This window comes from Procambarus clarkii, unplaced genomic scaffold (assembly GCF_040958095.1).
Source record: "Procambarus clarkii isolate CNS0578487 unplaced genomic scaffold, FALCON_Pclarkii_2.0 HiC_scaffold_100, whole genome shotgun sequence".
Classification (NCBI taxonomy): Eukaryota; Metazoa; Arthropoda; class Malacostraca; order Decapoda; family Cambaridae; genus Procambarus; species Procambarus clarkii.
This window is the reverse complement of record NW_027189133.1, coordinates 4,857,412-4,878,318: the sequence shown is the minus strand read 5'-3', so window position 1 is coordinate 4,878,318 and position 20,907 is coordinate 4,857,412.

Here is a 20,907-nt window from a genome sequence, read left to right as displayed (position 1 = left end):
CAGTACTCCACTCTAGAGAGCACAAGCGTTTTGAAAAGTATCATCAGCGGTATAGCATCTCTAGTGTGAAAAGTTCTTGTTATCCAACTTGTCATTTTTCTTGCAGTTGTGACGGCTACTTTATTGTGTTCTTTAAAGGTAAGGTCTTCCGACATGAGTACACCCAGATCCTTTACATTGCCTTTTCGTTCTATGTTATAATTTGCCTGAGTTTTGTACGTGGTTTCCGTTTTTATATTTTCATTTTTTCCATAGCGCATGAGCTGGAACTTATCTTCGTTAAACACCATATTATTTTCTGTAGCCCATAGAAAGACCTGATCTACATCTGACTGGAGGTTCGCCGTGTCCTCTATGTTGCCTACTCTCATGAAGATCCTAGTGTCATCTGCAAAGGATGATACAGTGCTATAGGTTGTGTTCTTGTCTATGTCCGAAATGAGGATGAGAAAAAGTACTGGAGCAAGCACAGTACCCTGGGGGACTGAGCTCTTCACGGTTGATGGGCTGGATTTTATTTTGTTGACTATTACACATTGGGTTCTGTTGGTCAGGAAATTGTAGATCCATCTGCTTATTTTTCCGGTAATTTCTTTTGAACGCATTTTATGTGCAATAACACCATGGTCACATTTATCAAAAGCTTTTGCGAAATCTGTGCAAATTACATCCACGTTATGTTTGTCTTCCATAGCATCTAATGCCATATCATAGTGGTCCAGCAACTGCGACAGGCAAGAGCGCCCTGTTCTGAAACCATGTTGTCCGGGGTTATGGAGTTGCTGTGATTCCATGTATTTTGTGATTTTACTTCTTAGCACTCTCAAAAATTTTTATGATGTGCGATGTTAGCGCTATCGGTCTGTATTTTTTTGCCTCTGCCTTATTTCCTCCTTTATGAAGTGGTGCTATCTCTGCTGTTTTCAGTATATCAGGAATAACGCCGGTATCTAGGCTTTGTCTCCACAGAATGTGGAGGGCCTGCGATAGTGGTTTTTTACAGTTCTTTATGAATATGGAGTTCCAAGAATCCGGGCCTGGTGCAGAGTGCATAGGCATACTGTTTATGGCTTCTTCAAAATCCAGTGGGGATAGGGTGACGTCTGATATATGATTTAATGTTGGTATCGTATCCATGAAAAATTCATTTGGGTTATCAATCTTTAATGTGTTTAATGGCTCGCTGAAAACAGAGTCGTACTGCGTCCTCAGTAGCTCGCTCATTTCTTTGTTGTCATCGGTGAAAGTTCCATCTCCCTTTCGCAGGGGCCCGATACCGATGATGGCCCCATACCATCAAGTATCACTTCACCCTACCCAGACCGGATGTTCTATACAAAGCCTTTAGTATTATTATTTCTGATCATATGTAGAGTAGTGACCCAGTTTACAAACACACAGATGCCATCCCATTCCACACATGCTCACCAGAGGACATACCACGCTGGAAGACAGAAGAATTTGGGAAGACGTGATCACTACCTACAAATTCTAATATTTTTTGTTAACTGTGTGATCACAACATATACTTCATGGTCACTTGTTCTGCCTCTCACTAGTCAATAAACACATTATTTTTATCATTTATTGATTAAAATAGCACTCCAAAACATCTTTGCACATTTTAATTTTTCATTGACACGTGCAGAGCCATCAAAGGGAATCTCACTACTGCATGGATGGCTGGTGTGTTAAATAAACCATCCTTACCTAGCTTATCATTTTCTTTGAGAAACTTATATGTGGTGATCATATCTCCCGAGTCCACACAAATAACCCTCACATCACCCAACTTCTGTTTTCAAATCATAGCTCACATCTAATTTACTGTTGTTTTTTTTTTGCACAAACTAAATTTTGAGATTATGCACAGAATCACCATTTACTATTCGTATCATCAAAGTTATCATAACGCAACGTGACCAACATGGTAACATCATTCTTTGCTCATATATTTTTTTTAAGAGTAACGAGTATCGTAAGGTGGTCTTAAATCTTATTATTATAACAAATCATAATTTTTGTGTAATTACTGTGTGCCAGTTTTAGTCCCTGTAACACATTGTAACGTAACGCGAAAATCCTCTTTCTGCAGTCCAAAATAACATTTTGAAATGAAAATTATGTCTTAGATCATCCCCATTACATCTCTTACCATATAAATATTGCTGTGTGCCAGTTTTAGCCCCTGTAACACATTGTAACATAACGTGGAAATCATCCTGTAACACAATGTAACGTAACGCGGAAATCATCCTGTAACAAAATGTAACGTAACGCGGAAATCATCCTGTAACACAATGTAACGTAACGCGGAAATCATCCTGTAACACAATGTAACGTAACGCAGAAATCATCCTGTAACACAATGTAACGTAACGCGGAAATCATCATGTAACACAATGTAACGTAATGCGGAAATCATCCTGTAACACAATGTAACGTAACGCAGAAATCATCCTGTAACACAATGTAACGTAACGTGGAAAACCTGTTTCTGCTGTCCAAATATACCACATAGTCTCCACATAGTCATAGTCTTCACAGTCTCCGTGGTGTAGTGGTAAGACACTCGCCTGGCGTTCCGCGAGCGCTATGTCATGGGTTCGTATCCTGGCCGGGGAGGATTTACTGGGCGCAATTCCTTAACTGTAGCCTCTGTTTAACGCAACAGTAAAATGTGTACTTGGATGAAAAAACGATTCTTCGCGGCAGGGGATCGTATTCCAGGGACCTGCCCGAAACGCTACGCGTACTAGTGGCTGTACAAGAATGTAACAACTCTTGCATATATCTCAAAAAAAAAAAAAACATGACTGCGGGAGCAAGCATTCGAGCGGTGTACCTCTTGTTGTCTGTCTATTGCATGACTGGGTTAATGACCACAATATCCTTACACTTAGTAACGTAATGTGGAAATCAACTTTCTGTTTGATGACCAAATAACATTTTTGAAAATGTGAAACTTTGTATATTTAATTTTAAACAAAGGTGCGCCACTAGGCAACGAACCAAGAGTGGTGAGTTAGGAAGAAAGACTCTGTGAAATATGCACAGAAGAGTTTTGGGAGACATGATCACTACCTACATATTCTAATATTTTTTGTTAACTGTGTGATCACAACATATACCTCATGGTCACTTGTTCTGCCTCTCACTAGTCAATTAACACAATTTTTGCAATATTTCTTGACTAAAATAGCACTCTGAAACATCTTTGCACATTTTAATTTTTCATTGACATTTTTCATTTTTAAATTTATACTCTAATCTCAGTTTGTATTAATCTTTAGTGTAAGGGGTATTTCTCCCCACACCTTACCCGAAACGCTGTGAGTATTAGTTACCTTTAGGTATTATATGTACTAACTCTATCTATAAATCCAATTATATTTGTAACTCATCTTCTATGAATGTATTTTTACCTGAATAAATATTTTGATTTTGATTTTAGTGTACCCCATAGACATTCCAATGTTACATCGTTTTCTGTTGACTTTCCTACAATCCATTCTCTTTTTTCTTTTCAAAGAATTTTTAAAGCATACACTATTGTATATAATGTTGATTTGGGAAGCACCATTATTATATGTAATAACTATTTATTTATTTATTTATATATATACAAGAAGGTACATTGGGAATGTGAGGATCCATAGCACTGTGTAAAGCCACTAGTACGCGCAGCGTTTCGGGCAGGTCCTTAATCTAACAGAAAATTTTAAGTAGGTAAATAGAAGCAAAATTGATAAATAATAATAATAATAATAATTTATTTAGGAAAAGTACATACAAAGTTGCAGACTTACAGTACAAAGATTGTTTGATTAAAAGATAGAGATAGTACATACAATACCTAAAGCCACTAGTACGCATAGCGTTTCGGGCAACATAAATAAAATGATAACAAGTACATTGCAAGAAAAAAATGATATGAGAGAGATTTGTATGTATATTAATTTAAAGCACATCGGTAGCTCAGATAGATTGCATTGACAGCTTGAATGGTAATTTAACAAAGATTAATAGGCACAATACAGCATATTGCTAGCACATATAATAAAACAGCAATGATCACAATGGTAAAGTTGATTGCATTAAGTACAAAAAGATTGGGAGATTGGGTAAAACTAGATACAAAACAATTTTAAAGCACAGAGTAGGAAACTATGAAGATGAAATTAGGTGCTTAATTATAATTATTAAGTAGTAATAATAAACTTATAAATAAAAATAAACTAATAGTGTTTATAATAATGATTAATCCCATACCATTCCTGTGGGCGGTAGTGGACCCCAATCCCGTCCTGTTGGTGGTAGTGGACCCCATACTCATTTTGTGGGCGGTAGTGGCGCATATACCCACCCTGTGGACGGCAGTGGATCCCCATACCCATCCTGTGGATGATAGTGGTCCCCAAACCCATTCTGTGGGCGGTTGTGGACCCCATACTTATCCTGTGGGCGGTACTTGACCTTATAAGCATATTGCGGGCGGTAATGGACCCATGCCCATCCCGTGGGCAGTACTGGACCCTATACTCATCCTGTATGCGGCAGTGGAGGCCATACCCATCTTTTGGGCGGTAGTGGACACCACACTTATTATGTGGGCGCCATACCCATCCTGTGGGCTGTAGTGGACCCACTACGCACCCTGAGGGCGATAGTGGACCCCATACCCATCCTGTGGGCGGTATAGTGGACACCAAACACATCCTTTGAGCGGAAGTGGAACATATACCCTTCCAGTGGGCTGTAGTGAACCCCATGCCCATCCTGCATGGGGTAGTGGACGCTATATTCATCCTGTGGGTGGTAGAGGACGATATACCCATCCAGTAGGCGGTAGTGGATCCCCATACTCATCCTGTGGATGATAGTGGGCCCCATACCCATCCTATGGACAGTTGTTGGGCACAGACCCATCCTACAAGTGGTTTGGGCCCCATACCCACCAAACAGGTGGTAGTGGACCCTATACCCATCCTACAGTACCCCAGTAAAAGTACAGTACCCCATAAAAGGCTGTTACAAAAGTTGGAGAAACAGGCAGGCGTAACAGGTAAGGTGCTCCAGTGGATAAGGGAGTATCTAAGCAACGGGAAACAACGAGTAACTGTGAGGGGAGAGACATCCGGGTGGCGAGATGTCACCAACGGAGTACCAGGTGGCTCTGTACTTGGACCCATTCTGTTTCTAATATATGTAAATGATCTTCCAGAGGGTATAGACTCATTCCTCTCGATGTTTGCTGATGATGCAAAAACTTGAGAAGAATCACGACGGATGAAGATAGACAGAGACTACAGGGTGACCTAGACAAACTGGAGGAATGGTCTGGAAAATGGCTGCTAAAGTTCAACTCTGGAAAGTGTAAATAGATGAAATTAGGCGAAGGGAGCAGAAGTCTGAACACAAAGTACCATCTGGGAGGTAAAATACTGCAAGAGTCAAATAGAGAAAGATCTGGGGGATGATATCACACCGAACCTGTCCCCAGAAGCCCACATCAAAAAGATATCATCAGCGGCATATGCTACGTTGGCCAACATAGGAACTGCCTTTAGAAACTTGTGTAAGGAATCGTTCAGGACCCTGTATACCACTTATGTCAGACCAATCCAAGAATATTCAGCTCCTGCCTGGAGTCCATATCAAGTTAAACACAAGGCAAAGTTAAAGAAGATTCAGTGGTATGCCACCAGACTTGTCCCAGAACTGAGAGGTATGAGCTACGAGGAAAGGCTGAAGGAGCTGAATCTCACGTCCCTGGAAAACAGAAGAGAACCAGTCTCGGTGGTGTAGTGGTAAGACGCTCGCCTGGCGTTCTGCGAGCGTTTTGTGATGGGTTCGTATCCTGGCTGGGGAGGATTTTGTAACGTACGATTATGTTACGTTGTTGGGTTGATTAGATACACAGTGTTTAGTGAGTTTCATATTTATTTAGTAGTCCTGGATACAGCAGTGTCGTAGACGTTGAGACGAAGCCTGGAGCAGAGCAGAGAGCTGAGTGAGGCCGGAGTCGTGGAGTTCTATGTGGGAGAGCGTGGCGGCTTGATTGAGAATTGTGAGTGTCTGAACTCGGGGAGCGAGAGCGTGGCGGCTCGATGCGGTCGTAGTCTGCTCTATGTCGAAGCTGTAGCGTCTTGGGTCGATTAGGACTGTACACGCCGAGTGCTACATTGTTGACTGTGGAAATTGAACTGTCTTCTATTCATCAAATCGTTGCTTATGTGGTGATTACACCTCAGCTTTCTCCAACAAGGTGAGAAGAGTATTACCTGTAATTGGGGAAAGGATTGTAGCTTCTGTAATTAGTTATGCTATTAAGATAATGAGATAATGGAGCGAGTATAAGATTAACTCGCTACAATTTACTGGGTGCAAATCCTTAACTGTAGATTCTGTTTAACTCATTAGTAAAATGGGTACTTGGTTGTAAAAACGATTCTTCGCGGCGGGGATCATATTCCAGAGACCTGCCCGAAACGCTACGCGTACTAGTGGCTGTACAAAAATGTAACAACTCTTGTATATATCTATATAGAAAGGGGAGACATGATAACCACCTACAAAATTCTCAGGGGAATTGACAGGATGAACAAGGGACAAACTCTTCAGTACGGGTGGGACACGAACAAGGGAACACAGGTGGAAACTTAGTGACTAAATGAGCCGCAGAGACATTAGAAAGAATTTTTTCAGTGTAAGAGTATTTAGTAAATGGAATGCACTAGGAAGTGATGTGGTGGAGGCTGACTCCATACACAGTTTCAAATGTAGATCTGATAGAGCCCAGTAGGCTCAGGAATCTGTACACCAGTTGAAAGGCGGGACCAAAGAGACAAAGCTCAACCCCCGCAAACACAAATAGGTGAGTACGGTAGGTAGGAGACACTATACTATCCTTTTTGCAGTAGTTTACCCGATAGACATTCCAATGTAATACCGTTTTCTGTGAACGTTCTTACAATACACGCTTTAAAGATTTTTGAAGCACAAACTAGTGTATATAATGTTTATTGGTGAAGCACTTATTTTATGTAATAAATTATTATGCTTATTATAATTTACTAAGAACAACTAATATTTCTCAAAACAAAACTACGAGCCTTCAATAGGATGTAGCTGATTTGTAATATTCTAAGAGCATGGACAATAGTAGGTCAATTTCACAACTCATGTGGGACCTGAAAACTACAATTTTCATTATAATTGAACCAATCACGACTAATTCTGCTGTCTACGTCAATGGACGGGTACTATGAGACGTAAATTGGTACGTGAGAAAGAGTTTGGGCCTTGAAAAATATATAACTGGGAATATACCACATATGTACTAATTCATAAGGAAAATATTGACTATAAGCAATAAGTCATATTTGTGCTGTCTTGTGCGAGAGCGGGTTGCAACATACATGACCACAAGGTTCACCACACCAGCATACATGACCACAAGGTTCACCACACCAGCATACACGACCACAAGGTTCACCACACCAGCATACATGACCACAAGGTTCACCACACCAGCATACATGACCACAAGGTTCACCACACCAGCATACATGACCACAAGGTTCACCACACCAGCATACATGACCACAAGGTTCACCACACCAGCATACATGACCACAAGGTTCACCATACCAGCATACATGACCACAAGGTTCACCACACCTGAATACATGACCACAAGGTTCACCACACCAGAATACATGACCACAAGGTTCACCATACTATCATACACGAGCACAAGGTTCACCACACTTGAATGGTGATTATACTTGATAATAATACTCTTATTATTGCATTATTGCATTATCTCACTTAATACTGGTACTTATTATCGATCCTGAGATCGATATTGACTCCTGAGAATTACGTTACTCGACTGAGCGGTCAGCTGTCAATCCCGACAGCCTTGTCACTCACCTCAAAAATCTATCATAATTTTCGTTAACACGTCAGCCACGAACCTACATATATATACAACCACACTTGTTACAACCTTGGGGAACACAACATTAGAAATAACCACACTCTGTTATCACTTCACAATGCCAGTAATCCCTGGTGTTACACACGGACACTATTACCTGTGCACTTATAATGACCAGTACTGGATTTCCACACCTGCAAGAGATTACATCACATGGAACATGATAAACATCATGAATGAATTACTATAATTCTACCAGAGTGTAATATAAATATTACTTGGACATCCCTCACTGTCCTTGGCTAATCTATGTAAACTTTGTTCCCGTGTGTACTCACTAACACACACACATACAGGGGACACCTGTCTACACCAGTCTAAATCCGTCTGGACTGACATGAATGTCAATAAGGGTGAAAATCTCACACGTTCCCACTTCACCTCACCCAACCGGGTGTTTGGAGACCATGGGACAGCACACCTGACCTCGAATTCAGGCTAAAAGATAAAACCACCAACAACACACACAAGGTATTTACTCTCATTTACACAGCCGGCTCACATCCATGCACCCCAGTGTCCCACTCCCTATACAGACCACCTGCTGTGTAGGTGGTTGGTCAGCAATACCAGCGATAGGCTAAGCTGGTATAGCCTCGTGTGTTGACGGTCGTACACGGATAGCTCGGCACATTTTTCGTAATCTCTCACACAACACATGGCTCGGATCGTACACCCCAGACCCACCGGTGAAGCGGTGCGTTCGAACACAAATGGCGCGTTCACGTCTAGCTTCAATTTCCACGAATTTCTATGGGAAAACCTGCCTCTGAACATGATATTTCTCCGTTCACTCGACTGCTATAAGCCACTAGCAGGATTTAGAACGTTTGTATGATTGTCGGAAAATCCGACACTATTTAATAATATCATACAGACAGATAATATTGCTGTGTTGTATAAACAAGTTACCCATAGACAATGTAACTTGTAGTGGAACATTCTGTCTATAGAAAACAGGATATCGTTACCACATACTATTATAAATTCACCACCTATTATGGTGAGAATTATTCTTAAATACATTAGTCTTTGGACTTTACCATCATAAAAACATCTCATATAAATTAACTTAATTATCAGAATTAAAATAGAGTAAATGTGACCCTTCTATCACTTACAGTCATCCTGACAATGCAGACCAGTAGCGTCAGTTGTGAGGGAGTGGTCAGCCATTGTTATTGTACTAAGACCAGAGGCATGGGAGCAATTCGGCTCCTTTTAATTTTACTTGGACGAAGTGTTATGGAAACCAAAGGTGTACCATCATCAACACGCTGTCAACAAATACAAGTTAAGTGTTCTGCCGGAAACCCATTTATCTATCATTTGTGGCCATTAATGTCATTAGATAGGGTGATGCGGTTAGATCACGAGATCGCCTCATACTAAAGGTAATTAAACCCAGGTCTTCATGGTTCCTTGTACAGTGTTTTCTCTGATATAGCTGTCATATATTAGGATTCTGGCTTTACAGCTAGCGCCCTTTTGACAGGTCAAGACGAGGAAGCATGCTTTGTGTGCCAGTTACTGGGTGATGGAAGCTACGTCAAAGAGGATAATTTGGTGTCTACATCCTGGTTATACCTGGTGGACTAAGGCCTGCTGTACAAATAAGATAAGGAACCTCTTCAATGTGTAGTTAATACTGTAGTTTGATTGGCTGCATATATATAAATTTAATACCAACCCCCCCTAATGTGTAGAGGATCGAATTGTGAGATTGTGAGATTATTGCAGAAATACAGTCCACTTATCATCATACCAATCGAAGTATATAAATTAATGTAAATATAAATTCTATATAAATTAAATAAATATAAATCTCACAGGTCGGTTCCCACATTATTTGGACCTTCAGAACCGGATTATTTGGTCCTTTGAACCCACATTTGGTCATCTTAGCACCGGATGAACCAGTTAACCAGTGGATTCATTAAATATACTAGTGCAGTGTGATTTATACAAAGCCAGCAGTCAAAGACGGCGGCGTTGCCTCAAGCGAGTTCACGAGCCCCGCTCAGTTCAGTTCAGCCTCATCAGCGGTTTCAGGGACACCCACAGATATTTGGTGGCGTGTTATTCCGTGAGATGACAGCGCTAATATTGAAGCCAGCCAAATTAGTGACTGTGTCTTCGAGATTGTTCACGGATTTCGTGGTGTTAAATTTCGCGAGAGATTATCCACGAATTTTGTGGAGTTTATTTCGCGAGGTCACTAATAATATTTAATACTTCTTGATAATATTAGAAGTTTTATAGAGGCTATTATCAATAATTGTGTATATTATTTCTCCAAAATAGATAATTATTTAATATATATTGCACTAGTGTTCTCAATATAATATTTACTAATTGCCAACCCACAACAGGGTAGGATATAACCATTGACTAGTTGAACTATTTATTGTTCATCCTAGTCCCATTATTACCATAGTCAGTTGTACTATATTAAACAACCTAGCACCATTAATGAATGGTCCAGACCCTATTTTGGGTGTAAATTTTATCAACTCAAGTTGAGTTGTGTATATATAATAATTTACTTATGATCATTACACCTTTGAGTGATTAATTAGTGTCTATACCATCCTAGGGTAATATAGAAGAGCTAACCTAAAGGTACTTCCAGTGACACTGGTTTATCACTCAAATCATTAGTGTGTATGATTGTATATATATAATGTGTATTAATTTTAAGTGCTAACCTCTAGTAGAGGTAGGATTATCGCCTAGTGAGTGCAGAATTTTACCCTAGGCTACCATTAGTACTTGCTCACAATTTATGCGCCAGTGGTGCCCAATTAACAAGTCACCATGACTAATCCACAGAAAGCAAAGCGTGCTTTAGTAGCAAGTAAACGTCAACTGACAAGAGATCTCAACCAATATGAACAGTTGTTATATGAGCCTGTAATTAATTATCGTCGGTTGAAAATACCACTGTTACAGATTCAAACCCAATTGCATATATTGAAAGCAAATAGGAAATCTTATCAAAATCAGGTCCACGACGACGACGACATAGTAGTTGAAGATGTGGAACCATTCCTGTCTGACCTAGCACAATATGAAGAAGAAACTCAAGGCAGGTTGGAACATTTACACAGGATAATTGAATCAGAACAATTAGCCAGTACATCAAATAAAGTACATAATGTTATGGATGATCTGGATCTTTTTGAGAATAAATGTCAAGCCAGATTAGATCCTTTAATCAACAAGGATAAAGCTTCACCCAGTAAAGCTTCACCCACTACAGCTTCACCCAATATTATACCACCAGAAATTAAGCAGTTCTCAGACAATTTATCCACAGTCTCTGTGGATTCTGAAAACCCAATACCTAAGGCTACTAAGCTAACATGCCTCCAAACTAGAGGTGAAGCTGAACCAGTAGTAGAAAATGTAAATGAAAATAGCGACAGCGCTAATTTCCCAGTCCAGCATCCTAGGAATAATGCTGGCAATGAGAAAACTGTCATACATCTAGTACTGCAATTGTTGGATTTACCTCAACCTGATCAGACTGCTGACTCATTACAATCCTTCAGCATGGAGTTTGAGTCACTACTAAGAACATTCAGTCTTAAGGTTGATATAACTACTAGTGAATGGATGACCAAAGTAGTCCTTCAACGAAAATTGTCCAGCGATATACTAGATGAATTATATGCACATCAACATAACACCATCCTGACAGTACAGGACATAACTGAAGGTTTATATTCCATCATAAACAAACGACGAGCAAATGAGGAAGTTAAAGCCTCATGCAAGCCTTCAGAAATAGAAAATAATAGTTAATTAAAGGGTAAAACAACTACCCCAAATAAACATCAACCAATTACTTAAACATCAAGTTGCAGAAAATCTGACAATGCAGCAGAATCCTCCAAGCCTACTGTTACTAGTTCACCCAAACCGGTATCTTCCAAACGTGCAGTAGGCTGGGGGACATGTATGTTCTGCAAAAAGAAACATTCAACATACTGTTGTGCTCATTATCCAACCAGAGACACTCGTATTGAGCGACTCCAGGAATTAGGGAGATGTTCAAGGTGTCTCAAGTCACACAACATAGACTATTGTGATACCCAATTCAACACCTGTAACAGGTGTAGAAGAGGCAGGCACCATGCAGCACTGCAAATATACGAAATTAACGTATTCAAGACCCAAGGTGGAAGATAGCATTCCCACCATTGTACAGTACTGCTAGGTGCAACAAACAAAGAGTGTCCAATCGGCAAAGTCTAAAGGTAATACGACTTTGCCTACTGCCCAAATTACCATCCTGAATAAGAGGGCCAAGGTCCATACCCGTGGGTTGTTTGACCAAGGGTCCCAGAGAACATATGTCACTAAAAGGTTGGCAGATGAACTACAATTAAAGCCTGTAGCCCAGATGTCATTCAATATCTCAGGGTTTGTAACAGATGCAGGACCTCAAGTCTACCAGGTGGTACAACCATCAGTACGTTTAGGCAGGTACGTCTGTAGAGTACAAGCCATTGTGGTGGACAAAATACCAGTAGACCTTCAAGTTCAAGGTCTGAGAGCAACAGCCAAATTCCTGAGAAATAGAGGAATAAAATTGGCAGATAATATTAAGTCTGATCACCTCACTGACTTCGGTCTCCTAGTAGGGACAGACTATTGCCATCGATTCATTGGTAGCCCTACTAAATATCAGGGCATAACCATGTTAAACTCTGCAGGAGGTAAATTACTCTCAGGCCCAGTATCAAGCCTGGGGAGACCTATGGCTGCAGATAAACAATACCAATAGAAATCTAAATTTGTCAGCTGATTATATTTCTCCAGTAGCATTATACTAAGGAGATTACAGCTGACTATAGTAACAGAGGTTGATGTTAGTATCATCATTTAAAGCTGAAGATGAGTTCATGAGGCCTCAGTGGCAAATTAGTGAACAATAGCCTAAACAGCTACAAGTCACTGCGACCAATGTCACCAAACCCACTGCAGTCTCAGAACCATACTTTACTTTAATGATGAGCTATTCAATCTTCTGAATTAATTAACTAAATTAAACCCCAATAAATCTGATGACTGATTTCATACATTTATTATTTAATCAAGATGTATTCCATGGGCCTCAGTGTTTATATATCAGTGACCAGTTACCTGAACAAACTTCAAGTTATATCTAATGTCACTGCAGTCCCTGAATCATACTTGACTGTAGTACTTGATCACATTCAGTCTTCTGGGTTAAATAATATGTATTTAGGCTTGAATTATAGGCTTTCAAGAGTTAACAGGGAAATGAAATCGCATTAGACTTCTAATCCCTGCAACTCTAGTACGGGACATCTGTCCTTTACGAACAGACGCACAAATGTGTGATTACTAACTACTAACATCAAATTAATCTAATAATTCGAAGGAGGAGTATCGGTGTTCATCTGTTCTAAATAGGACTTCGACCCGTGAGCAGCCCCCTGGGGAATTATGTCGGAAAATCCGACACCATTTAATAATATCATACAGACAGATAATATTGCTGTGTTGTATAAACAAGTTACCCATAGAAAATGTAACTTGTAGTGGAACATTCTGTCTATAGAAAACAGGATATCATTACCACATACTATTATAAATTCACCACCTATTATGGTGGGAATTATTCTTAAATACATTAGTCTTTGGACTTTACCATCATAAAAACATCTCATATAAATTAACTTAATTATCAGAATTAAAATAGAGTAAATGTGACCCTTCTATCACTTACTGTCATCTGGACAATGTAGGCCAGTAGCATCAGTTGTGAGGGAGTGGTCAGCCATTGTTATTGTACTAAGACCAGAGGCATGGGAGCAATTCGGCTCCTGTTAATTTTACTTGGACGAAGTGTTATGGAAACCAAAGGTGTACCATCATCAACACGCTGTCAACAAATACAAGTTAAGTGTTCTGCCGAAACCCATTTATCTATCATTTGTGGCCATTAATGTCATTAGATAGGGTGAGGCGGTTAGAGCACGAGATCGCCTAATAATAAAGGTAATTAAACCCAGGTCTTCATGGTTCCTTGTACAGTGTTTTCTCTGATATAGCTGTCATATATTAGGATTCTGGCTTTACAGCTAGCGCCCTTTTGACAGGTCAAGACGAGGAAGCATGCTTTGTGTGCCAGTTACTGGGTGATGGAAGCTACCTCAAAGAGGATAATTTGGTGTCTACATCCTGGTTATACCTGGTGGACTAAGGCCTGCTGTACAAATAAGATAAGGAACCTCTTCAATGTGTAGTTAATACTGTAGTTTGATTGGCTGCATATATATAAATTTAATACCAACCCCCCCTAATGTGTAGAGGATCGATTTGTGAGATTGTGAGATTATTGCAGAAATACAGTCCACTTATCATCATACCAATTGCTATCGAAGTATATACATTAATGTAAATATAAATTCTATATAAATTCATATAAATTAAATAAATATAAATCTCACAGGTCGGTTCCCACAATGATCACTGGAGTGAGGACCCACTGTAATACCGTAAAGGTGTTTTGTATTTATAATATACATAGTACAGGAGTCACAGACAAGATTTTGAGAGGCACCAGGTTGGCGGCCCCTAGTAATTAATAAACTCTCATCTCTAAGTATTAACGACCACCAAGTGACCATGGTCAGGTCGCGGGAAGTTGACCTGGTCTCTGCTAATCTCATAATTGCAGGTGGCTAGCTGGGGGGGGGGGGTGACCTTCAAACATGCCGCCAATTTAAGGTGTGGCTTGGTAGAGTGCCTGGGGTATCTACCTGTGGGCGGAGTTAGCTAGTTGGTCTCCAATAAATACCCCGGGTACTGTACACTCGAGAGATATACAGATAGGAAGAGACAGACAGACAGGAAGAGACAGACAGATAGGAAGAGACAGACAGAAAACATGAGAACAGCCAGCAGACCAGAACCAAGAGGCTGTCAGCAGCACGGGGTCGGACAGCTCTGTCAACTACAGTCCCCCCCCCCCTCTCTATCCAGCTATTGGCAGACACTTGATGAGTTGAACATGAAAGGTGACGTAGTCATGTTTACTAGTGTTGTGTGACTATCAGGGAGCAGACGGCTGTAATGGTCTCGAATTCTGGTGTAGTGACTCACGTTTTACATTAATAATGAACCTTCAGTTCGATTGCTGGAATTCTGATATTTATCATGCTAAATAAATAATGGATTCACTTACTTTTAATTTTACTTTAATTGTGTTCCCGAGTTGTTGGAATTACTGATATATGCAAACTAGAGGGTAGAGTACTCTAGAGTTAGTGAGAAGAGAGAATCTTGCCTGGAACACGATTCCAGTTAAATCATGCTAATAATGACCAGTTGATACATCTTTGAGAATTTTGTGATGCCGACAAGTTCTATTCCTTATCTTGTATATAATGGTTTTGAATGGATGGTGGCAGTCTACCTTCTACTTCTACTATCTACTTTTCTACTTCTACCTATCTACCATTCTACCTCCACCACCACATCCTATTCATCTCTGTACCCTCTCTCCCTTTCACCGAACCACACTCCACCCTCCTCCCTCACTAATTACTTCATTATTCATCTCTTTCCTTTCCTTTCTCTGATTCGTTCGTGGCAGTGAATTGCTCTAGAGTTCTCTTGAGTCGCGGGTACCTGATCAGGTTGCAATGCCTTGTATTCGTGATACCTAGGTAATCAAATACCTAGGTCTCAAGGTGTTGAACTAGAGAGGCTGCAGTAGGGATTCTGGGGGGGAGCTTTAGAATAGCTAACTGGGGAGTGGGATAATGGACAAGAAAGAGCTATTTCCCCCACTCCCCCATTAGAATAGTTAACTAGGGGTGGTATAATGGACTAAAGAGAGCTGTTCCCCCCCCCCCCCCCCCGCGTTACACTACGAGCACATTGACCGCTAGTATGCAAATTACCCACGTTCCAGATCTCTACTCACTACACTCCCTGTCTTTCTCCCCTTCGAACGGCGACGGCCGTATTGTATTCTGCTGCAGACGACGTCATAGTTAAGGTGGAGCGTGGAGCTTGTGGAGTAGTCAGCCGCCACTTGATCGAATTGAGCAAAGCAAGCGTCAGGACAAGGTGGCGGCTGGATTCAGAATGATGGCGTCTCTCGGCGAGTTGAAGCATCTTCCAGGGTGCTCCTCAAAAGAAACAATCAGAGGGAGGCACACAGCGGCCTACCCCTCTCAACCAATCAGAAGCGAGCTACTAGGCCTGTAGGGCGACTCTAAGATGGCCGACCCAAGGTGGCGTCCAAGATGGCTGGCTACCGTTGTCATGGGAACAAGGCTGGCGGTCTGGCGGCGGGTGGCTACTGGCATCACCACACTCTCCTCCTTCCCCCACAAACCTGTCTCCCTCAAACTCTACACAGTAAGAGTTGTTGCTGGCTCTATCTCTTTCTACAAATGCGTCACAACGACCATTGTGACATATTTGGATTGCTGATGACTGGGGCTTTCACGTGAGCCCAAACACAAGATGATTCGGGTTCTGGTTACAAACTTAGGTCCGTACACTTGTCAGTGCACTTGCAAAGTGCACCGTCCGCCACAGGCATATAAAACCAGTGGAAGTTTAGTCTGGTGAAACCATCCCCTCTCACTCACTATACCAGGTCTACACCACCAGCATCACGGTCCTCACCATACCAGGTCCACACCACCACCAGCATCACGGTCCTCACCATACCAGGTCCACACCACCAGCACCACGGTCCTCACCATACCAGGTCCACACCACCACCAGCATCATGGTCCTCACCATACCAGGTCCACACCACCAGCATCATGGTCCTCACCATACCAGGTCCACACCACCACCAGCATCATGGTCCTCACCATACCAGGTCCACACCACCACCAGCATCATGGTCCTCACCATACCAGGTCCACAACACCAGCATCACGGTCCTCACCATACAAGGTCCACACCACCAGCATCATGGTCCTCACCATACCAGGTCCACACCACCACCAGCATCATGGTCCTCACCATACCAGGTCCACACCACCAGCATCATGGTCCTCACCATACAAGGTCCACACCACCAGCATCATGGTCCTCACCATACCAGGTCCACACCACCACCAGCATCACGGTCCTCACCATACCAGGTCCACACCACCAGCATCATGGTCCTCACCATACCAGGTCCACACCACCACCAGCATCATGGTCCTCACCATACCAGGTCCACACCACCAGCAGCATCATGGTCCTCACCATACAAGGTCCACACCACCAGTATCATGGTCCTCACCATACCAGGTGCACACCACCAGCATCATGGTCCTCACCATACCAGGTCCACACCACCACCAGCATCATGGTCCTCACCATACCAGGTCCACACCACCAGCATCATGGTCCTCACCATACCAGGTCTACACCACCAGCATCACGGTCCTCACCATACCAGGTCCACACCACCACCAGCATCATGGTCCACACCATACCAGGTCCACACCACCACCAGCATCATGGTCCTCACCATACCAGGTCCACACCACCACCAGCATCATGGTCCTCACCATACCAGGTCCACACCACCAGCATCATGGTCCTCACCATACAAGGTCCACACCACCAGCATCATGGTCCTCACCATACCAGGTCTACACCACCACCAGCATCACGGTCCTCACCATACCAGGTCCACACCACCGGCATCATGGTCCTCACCATACCAGGTCCACACCACCAGCATCATGGTCCTCACCATACCAGGTCCACACCACCACCAGCATCATGGTCCTCACCATACCAGGTCCACACCACCACCAGCATCATGGTCCTCACCATACCAGGTCCACACCACCACCAGCATCATGGTCCTCACCATACCATGTCCACACCACCAGCATCACGGTCCTCACCATACAAGGTCCACACCACCACCAGCATCATGGTCCTCACCATACCAGGTCCACACCACCAGCATCATGGTCCTCACCATACCAGTTCCACACCACCAGCATCATGGTCCTCACCATACCAGTTCCACACCACCACCAGCATCATGGTCCTCACCATACCAGGTCCACACCACCAGCATCACGGTCCTCACCATACCAGTTCCACACCACCAGCATCATGGTCCTCACCATACCAGGTCCACACCACCAGAATCATGGTCCTCACTATACCAGGTCCACACCACCAGCATCACGGTCCTCACCATACCAGTTCCACACCACCAGCATCATGGTCCTCACCATACCAGGTCCACACCACCACCAGAATCACGGGCCTCACCATACCAGGTCCACACCACCACCAGCATCATGGTCCTCACCATACCAGGTCCACACCACCAGAATCATGGTCCTCACCATACCAGGTCCACACCACCACCAGCATCATGGTCCTCACCATACCAGGTCCACACCACCAGCATCATGGTCCGCACCATACAAGGTCCACACCACCAGCATCATGGTCCTCACCATACCAGGTCCACACCACCAGCATCATGGTCCTCACCATACCAGGTCCACACCTCCAGCATCATGGTCCTCACCATACCAGGTCCACACCACTACCAGCATCATGGTCCTCACCATACCAGGTCCACACCACCAGCATCATGGTCCTCACCATACCAGGTCCACACCACCACCAGCATCATGGTCCTCACCATACCAGGTCCACACCACTACCAGCATCATGGTCCTCACCATACCAGGTCCAAACCACCACCAGCATCATGGTCCTCACCATACCAGGTCCACACCACCACCAGCATCATGGTCCTCACCATACCAGGTCCACACCACCACCAGCATCATGGTCCTCACCATACCAGGTCCACACCACCACCAGCATCATGGTCCTCACCATACCAGGTCCACACCACCACCAGCATCATGGTCCTCACCATACCAGGTCCACACCACCACCAGCATCATGGTCCTCACCATACCAGGTCCACACCACCACCAGCATCATGGTCCTCACCATACTGGTCTATGTTACAAACCTTAAGACTTAGTACGATTCTTTCCCCGCAGTTATTAATTATATTAAATCGGCCTTGGAAACAGGTGTCTAGGGGTAAAGGGGAATAAAACACTGCATAACTTGGGGAAACAATGTATCTACGCTAAAGATGACAAACATAACAATTAAATAGTACAGTTAATGGCCAGAAATATTCTTTAGCATGCAATAATAAAAATAAAATCTTTATTGAGCAATGAGCAATCACACCAGAACATGAATTCTTGATTTGGAAAAATCACAATCATCTAACCAGAGAATTAACCGAGTATTAGCTAAAATAACCATAACCACGAACTTAACTTAAAACATGTCTCCTCTCGACCAAAGTTGCTACGCCTCTGCCCAAGTGTCGGATCCCAGGGCAGGCGTCTACCACAATATCAATTAAACATCCACATAAACTATTGTGGAAATTCTACTAACAAAATGTAGTACTAATATTCAAATCATTATTAATCTTAAGAGTATATAATGATGTTACATTACTCAATATAATTTACTGCCAAACAATAATAAGAATTAGTCAAGGGTAAACTATACTCACTCGCTTGACAACAAGTTCCTTCACTGGCCACATCCAAATATGGTCATCCCCCCACACGGAGAAACCAACATGAAAATACTTGCACAAAAAAGCCTCATACAATATAATGCAACTCGGCACACTACAGCATGCTGCAATATATAACATACAATATTCTAATATCATCAAAATGGATACTATACTAATTATAGAACAAGACAATAAAGTAATATAAGCATCAAGAGTAATGTTAGAATCCTAGTAAGATTCGTATCATCCCTCCCGTCCCCTAAGAAAAAAATTAAATATACTGAAGGTTGATTTCATTTTTTTGACTGCATGAAATATAACATGAAAATACAACATAAAAATACTTCAACTAAAATCAAAGTACAAAGCAATGAAATTTCACACAGTAAAAAAATACAAAATTTACATACAACTTATGAATAAAGAACACACCATATTATGGCACTGCAACAGGAAATCCTCTGGATAAGGCATCAGCAAAATAACATTTTGCCTCCCAGGAATATGACGAATTACAATATTGAATTCTTGCAGAATCAATGACCATCTAAGTATTCTCTGGTTTTTACACTTCATAGAGTTGATAAATGTCAATAGATTATGATCTGTATATACTACCACTTGATTTCCTTACAAATATGTCTCAAACTTCTTCACTGCTAGTATTAAACAAAGTGTTTCTTTCTCAACTACAGAGTAATTAATTTGTGTCCTGTCAAACTTACGAGAGAAATAATGAACAGGATGTTCTAACTCATCTGGTCCTACTTGGAACAAAACTGCACCTGCTCCTAGATCTGAAGCGTCTATGCGAAGAATAAATGGTTTATCATACTGTAGACTAGCTAGCACAGGTGAAGTAGAGAGAATTCCTTTCAACAACTGAAAAGAGTTCTGACACTCCTGCGTCCACTTAAATTTTACCTGTTTCCTTAAAAGATTTGTTATGGGTGCAGCAACAATGGAAAAGTTTTTACAATACCTCCTATAATACGCACACATTCCAATAAATCTTTGCACAGCCTTCTTATTTGTTAGGACTTGGTACTCCACAATTGCCTGGATCTTGTCTTGCAATGGGACTATCTTTCCTTGTCCGACGACCTCATGTCTTAAATACACTATAGTTCCTTTAGCCCAACTACATTTCTTCATATTGACAGTCATATTAGCATGTTGTAACACATTAAACATTTCCTAAATACACTATAGTTCCTTTAGCCCAACTACATTTCTTCATATTGACAGTCAAATTAGCATGTTGTAACACATTAAACAATTTGTCTTTACATATAAACATATGTCTTTAAAC